Source organism: Sorex araneus, chromosome 1 (genome assembly GCF_027595985.1).
Source record: "Sorex araneus isolate mSorAra2 chromosome 1, mSorAra2.pri, whole genome shotgun sequence".
Classification (NCBI taxonomy): domain Eukaryota; kingdom Metazoa; phylum Chordata; class Mammalia; order Eulipotyphla; family Soricidae; genus Sorex; species Sorex araneus.
This window is the reverse complement of record NC_073302.1, coordinates 85,368,639-85,375,435: the sequence shown is the minus strand read 5'-3', so window position 1 is coordinate 85,375,435 and position 6,797 is coordinate 85,368,639. Positions and strand designations below refer to the sequence as shown.

At 38.4% G+C, this 6,797-nt stretch overlaps 1 non-coding gene across 1 annotated transcript; it reads right to left on the bottom strand.

Moving 5' to 3' along the window:
• Positions 1–232: 232 nt before the first annotated feature.
• Positions 233–336, bottom strand: LOC129401371 (U6 spliceosomal RNA). Its single transcript, XR_008628297.1, has one exon. It is a non-coding gene; the product is annotated as a U6 spliceosomal RNA (small nuclear RNA).
• Positions 337–6,797: the final 6,461 nt, after the last annotated feature.

Here is a 6,797-nt window from a genome sequence, read left to right as displayed (position 1 = left end):
TTTAACTTTGGTTTTGAGTCTATGAAGTTCCTGAGCTGTTGTTTATCCATGGAGTAGTATATCATACTTTCAAGTCTGAGTGAAAGTTTAGCTGGATAATGTATTCTTAGTGAAGCACTCATTTCATGGAATTTTTTCACTATATTCCACCACTGTCTTCAGGCTCAGATGGTTTCATCTGATAAGTCTCCTGTAAATCTAAGGGATGCTCCTTTGTATGTGATTTCCTTAAAAACGTATGAAAGGCCTCATGAATTTGTATGTCATCCTTGTGCAGTGGCCATGCTAATCTCTGTATAGTCCTAATTATAGTATATGTGCTGCGGAAGCGAGCACAGGAAAGCATTTTAAACCCTGCACTATCTCTCCAGTCCACCTTCTTAGACTTTTGTCTCCATCTGTCAATGTGTCTATCATCCCTTTCTTCCTTGTGCTTCTACCATGCTATGTAATGGCACATGAGCCCTAGTAGCAGAAGTGATGCTGGGAATAGGAAGTCACAGGCTTCTATGTTATCTGTATCCATAAGAGTAACTAGGTCAGTGCTCCATAACAGACTATCAAGTGACTGTTGCCTGGCAGTGTCATGGTGTTAACAACCTCCAAGTCTGGGAACCAATTCTTGACTTCAGGTTAGGTGTTCCCAGCAGAACCTGCAATGGGGTTAGATTGTATGATCTGCTGACGGCATATATCACTTGATCTACTTCTGCTCTGCCCTTGGCTTTGAACAATAGAATCCATTTTAAGGTTGTTTTCCATTTTTGAAATGATTTGACTTCCCTACACATTAGTGGGGATTAAAGAATAGTGGAGTCCCCTCAGATCCTGAGCGGCCCAACTCCCTGAGTGCCATCCTGGCTGCTCCTGCTCCATTTTCCAGCGCCGCTCCCGGTTTGCTCCCTCTCCCAGGTTTGTGCCCCCACCTGATTCCCCACCCACATCGCAGTAGGGAGTGTGGCCTCTGCAGAAGCGTGCATGGCCTCTTTGGGTGCCACCACAATTATTTTCCACTTTTCTGGCATTCTGGACTCACATCTTCATTTCCATCACCTAATTCTGTGGAGAATATCCTGGCCATCTCAAACACATTAGGAAAATAGTCCAGTAGCCTATTCCAATTGCACCACATAATACTGGCATCACAAGAAGCTCTACAAATACAATATAAAAGAATGAATCCTCTGAAGCTTCTCTAGAGGCCTCACATAAGGTCCTCACATAACCTCCATCCACTGAGGAGCACCTAAGAAGAAAGTGAAACTCTAGAAGGGGAAAAAAGTGACCACCATCAACTGAGCCCATCCAGAGTCCTTTCTCACAACTAGAGGGGAATACTGATAGTGAACCGGAAGATCCCACTACCATACTACTATGAAAACAATAAAACACAGCGAAAATCCCCACCACGAGGAAAAGATGATGAGAAGGGTCCAGACGCCTCAACAAGAATCATCCACAAATATGATCTTTTCGATAAAGAATTCAGAGATGAAATGTTGAAGATGTTCAATGAATTCAAAAAAACAGTTAAACAGACACCCAGTAAATTAAAGGAGGACATGAAAGAAACAATGGAATGGAGAGCTGAGAAAATATAGGAAGAAATAAGAGCAGAAATAAAAAAGCTACAAAAAGAAGTGTGATGAATAAAGGACTCTGTAGATGAAATTAAAAACTCAGTGGGTGCTCTCAATAGTAGAATGGCTACAGCTGAACACAGAATAAGTGAGCTTGAAGATGAGGTGCAGGAAGCTTACAGGCAAAAACAAGCAATGGGAAAAGGCCTAAGAGCTATTTTGAGGCAGAAACCTAAGGGATGATTTCAAGAGGAACAACATTAGAATCATTGGAGTACCATAAGGACAGGGAGACAACCCCAGCGAAAAAGCCACAGTTAAAAATATGATTCCTGAAAATTTCCCATAGCTGGAGAATGCAGGCATCCAGAACCAAGGAGACCGAAGAGTGCCAGCTAAAAGAGACCCTAGTAAAAAGAGTCCAAGACATATCATAGAATTATGGATTCCACAGATAGAGACACAATACTGCAATGAACAAGTTCAAAGAAGGAAATTACATACAAAGGAGAACCCCTTAGATTTACAGCAGACCTACTGGAGGAAACCCTCCAAGCCCGAAGACAATGGAGGATATAGTGAAAAGACTCAATGAAATGAGCATCTCACCAAGAATACTCTATCCAGATATGCTCTCACTCAAACTCCAAAGAACCATACATTATTTCATAGAAAAACAACAGCTCAGGAAGTTCATAGACTCAAAACCAGATTTAAAAAAAGGGGTTATGTGAGACAAGAAAAAAACTCTATAAGCACAACAACCCCTTATAGAAAGGTGACACAAAACCCCATGACAATAATCTCCCTCAATGTCAATGGTCTAAATGTACTAATTAAGAGACACAGAGTGGCAAAATGGATTCGGAAACTGAACTCAACATTCTACTGTCTACAAGAAACTCTCCTGAACAGTCAGAGCAAACACGTACTCAAAGTCAAAGGATGGAAAACAATTGTTCAATCAAACAACTCACTTTAAAATGCCAGAGTGGCCATACTAGTATCTGACAACATAGATTTCAGGTTGAAAAATATTAGAAAAGACAGTGAGGCCATTTTTTACTAATCAAGGGACATGTAAAAAAGGAAGAAATCACACTCCTGAAGGTGTAAGAACCTCATGAGAAACCAGCAAATTAGTTAAAACAATGGCTAACAGATTATAATAAATACATTGCTAGCAACACAATAGCAGTTGGAGACTTCAACACTGCCCTATCACCTCTAGATAGATCTACAAGATTAAATCTCAGCAAGGGAACACTGGAATTAAAGGAAGAGATAGAAGAGAGAGGACTAATATATCTATACAAGGCTTTGCATCTTAAAAAGAAAATACACATTTTTTCCAGTGCACACAGAACATTTTCAAAAATAGGCATATGCTTGGTCACAAAACATACCTCAATGGAAACACATAGATGGAAATTGTATCGACTATCTTTTCGGACCACGATGCACTGAAGATAGAAGTTAATCACGCACAGACACGGAGAACCAATTAAAACACCTGGAAATTAAACAACTCAATGTTGGACAATGAGTGGGTCAGGAAAGAAATCAAAAGATACCTGGAGACAAATGAGAATGAAGACACAAGTTAGCAAAACTTATGGGACGCAGCTAAAGCCATTTTAAGGGGAAAATTTAAAGCTTTTTAAGCATGCCTCAGGAAGAAAGAAAGGGCCTACATAGACAACTTGACTTCACAGCTTAAGATTTTAGAGAATGACCAACAAAAGGGGTCCAAACCAGGCAGAAGAAAAGAAATAATAAAACTTAGATCAGAAATTAACGACATGGAAACCCAAAAAACAATCCGAAAGATCAGTGAAACCAATAGCTGGTTCTTTGAGAAAAATAACAAGATTGATAAACCACTAGCAAGACTCACAAAAAGAGAGAGAGAGAGAGAACCCTAATAAACAGAATCAGAACTGAAGAGGGGGATATCAAAACAGAAAGCAAAGAAATTCAAAAGATTATCAGAGACTACTTTGAAAGACTGTATGCCATGAAACAAGAGAACCTAGAAGAAACAGATAAATTTCTGGATTCCTATAACCTTCCAACACTGAATTAAAAATATCTGGATACCTTAATAGACCTATTAATATCAAATAAATTGAAACTGTAATTAAATGTCTTCTGAAAAACAAAAGCCCAGGTCCAGATGGATTCACTAGCGAATTCTTCCAAATATATAAAGAGAATCTATTGCCAGTTCTTCTCAAGCTTTTCCAGGAAATTGAAGAAACAGAAACTCCCAAATGATTTCTATGAGGTACAAAAAGCAAACAAAGACACCACAAAAAAGAAAACTACAGGCCGATATTCCTGATGAACACGGATACAAAGATCCTCAAGAGAATAATAGAAAATAGAATCCAACAACTCATCAAAAAGATCATACACCCCAATCAAGTTGGATTCATCCTGAGGATGCAAGAATGGTTTAACATTTAGAAATCAATCAACATAATCCATCATATCAACAAAAGAAAAGATAAAAACTATATAGTCATATCAATAGATGCAGAGAAAGCATTTGAAAAGATCTAACACTCATTCATGATGAAAACTTTTGCCAAAATGAGTATATAAACGACCTTCCTCAACATAGTCAACGCCATCTACCACAAGCCTTTGGCAAGTACCATCCTCAATGGAGAAAAATTAAGTGACTTCCCTCTAAGATCAGGGACAAGGCAAGGATGCCCACTCTCACCACTTCTGTTCAATATAGTACTGGAAGTACTTGTAATAGCAATTAGGCAAGAAAAATATATTAAAGGCATTAATGTAGAAAAAGAAGAAATCAAGCTCTCATCATTTGCAGATAATATACTATATTTTGAGGACCCTAAAATATCTACCAAGAAACTCCTAGAAAGAATAGACTTGTATAGGAAAGTTGTAGGCTATAAAATCAGTACACAAAAGTCCATGGCTTTCCTCTACGCAAATAATAAGAAAGAAGAAAGTGACATGAAAAAGCAATCCCTTTCACAATTATGCCTCAGAAAATCAAGTACCTCAGAATCAGTTTAACTATGAAGGTAAAGAACCCACACAGAGAAACTACAATATGCTACTTCAAGAAATAAAAAAAGGACATGAGGAAATGGAAAGATATCCCCAGCTCATGGATTGGGAGAATTAACATTGTCAAAATGGCAATACTCCACAAATCATTGTACAAATTCAATGCGATGCCTATAAGCATACCCATTCCATTCTTCAAATAAATGGATCAAACACTTCTGAAATTCACATGGAACAATAAGCCCCCATGAATAACTAAAGCAATTCTTTGGAGAAAGAAGGTGGGAGACATCACCTTCCCTAACTTCAAACTCTAATACAAATCGTTAATAATTAAAATGGCATGGTACTGGAAAAATGCAGAGCTGGAATTTTGGAATTCCAATGGAACAGGGTTGAATATCCTGACACACATCTTTAAATATATGATAATCTAATGTTTGATAAGGGAGCAAGAAATGTGAAGTGGAGCAAGGAAAGCCTCTTTAACAAATGGTGCTGACAAAACTGGACAGCTACATGCAAAAAATGACTTCAGTTCTCTACCTAACACTATGCACAAATGTCAGATCAAAATAGATTAAAGACTTCAAAATTAGACCAGAATCCTTCAGGTACAATGAAGACAAGGTTGGCAAAACCCTCCACAATATTGAAGCTAAAGGTATCCTTAAAGATGGCACACCACTGACCAAGCAAGTGGTAACAGAGATAAACAAATGGGACTACATTAAACTGAGAAGCTTCAGCACCTCAAAAGATACAATGACCAAAATACAAAGACAATCTACAGAGTGAGAAAGGATATCTACCCACTACCCATCTGATAAGGGGTTGATATCAAGGATTTATAAGGTACTGGTTGAGCTCCATAAGAAGAAAACATCCAACTCCATCAGAAAATGGGGTGATGAAATGAGCAGAAATTTCCTCAAAGAAGATATCCGAATGGCCAAAAGACACATGAAAAAATGCTCTATATCACTAGTCATCAGGGAGATGCAGATCAAAACAATTAGATACCATCTCACGCAACAGAGACTGGCCTACATCCAAAAGAACAAAAGTAACCAGTGTTGGTGTGGATGTGGGGAGAAAAGGACTTTCCTTCACTGCTAGTGTGATTGCCAACTGGTTTGGCCATTTTGGAAAACAGTATAGTTGCTTCTCAAAAAATTAGAAATTAAGCTCTCTTTTTACCCAGCAATACCACTTCTGTGAATATATTCCAGGGATGCAAAAGAATATAGTAGAAATGACATCTGCACTTGTATGTTTATCGCAGCACTATTTACAATAGCCAGAATCTGGATAAAACCCAATTGCTCGAGAACATATGACTGGTTAAAGAAACTTTGGTACATCTACACAATGGAATACTATGGAGCTGTTAGAAAAGATAAAATCATAAAATTTTCATATAAGTGGGTGGACATGGAGAGTATCATGTTAAGTAAAATGAGTCAGAAATAGGAGAGACGTAGAATGACTATAATCATTTGTCTAATATAAAGTAACAGAATGGGAGACTAACACCCAAGAATAATAGACATAAGTGCCAGAAGGAATACTCCACAGAATAGCAGCTAGCCTTGCATGCTTTGGGAAAAGGCAGCTCAGATAGAGAAGGAACCACCAAGTAAATGGTGCTAGTAGGTCCCTCTTGGAATGGAAGATGTGGGCTGAAAGTAGACTATAGACCGAACACGATGGCCACTTAATGCCTCTATTGCAAACCACAACACCCAAAAAGAGATAGAGAGCAAAAGGGAATGCCCTGCCACAGAGGCAGGGTGAGGTGGAGCAGATGAGTTGGGGGTAGTGGGGGGGATGCTGGGATCATTGGTGATGGAGAATGGGCACTGGTGGATGGATGGGTACTTGAGCATTGTATGACTGAAATGCAAGCACGAAAGTTTGTAAGTCTGTAACTGTACCTCACGGTGATTCACTAATAAAAAATAAAAAATAAAATAAAGAATAGTAGAAGCTGGTACTCAAATAAGTTATCTTCATGACAACGTAGAGAATAACATCAGCAAAGAAAAGGAAAAATACTTAAAAATGAAAACACTAGACATATATGGGAGAGTACCAAGAGGAATGTTTACATTGTAAAGTTCCAGAAGAAGAGTAGATAAAGGGGGAAGATTTCGGGTGTAAGAATTA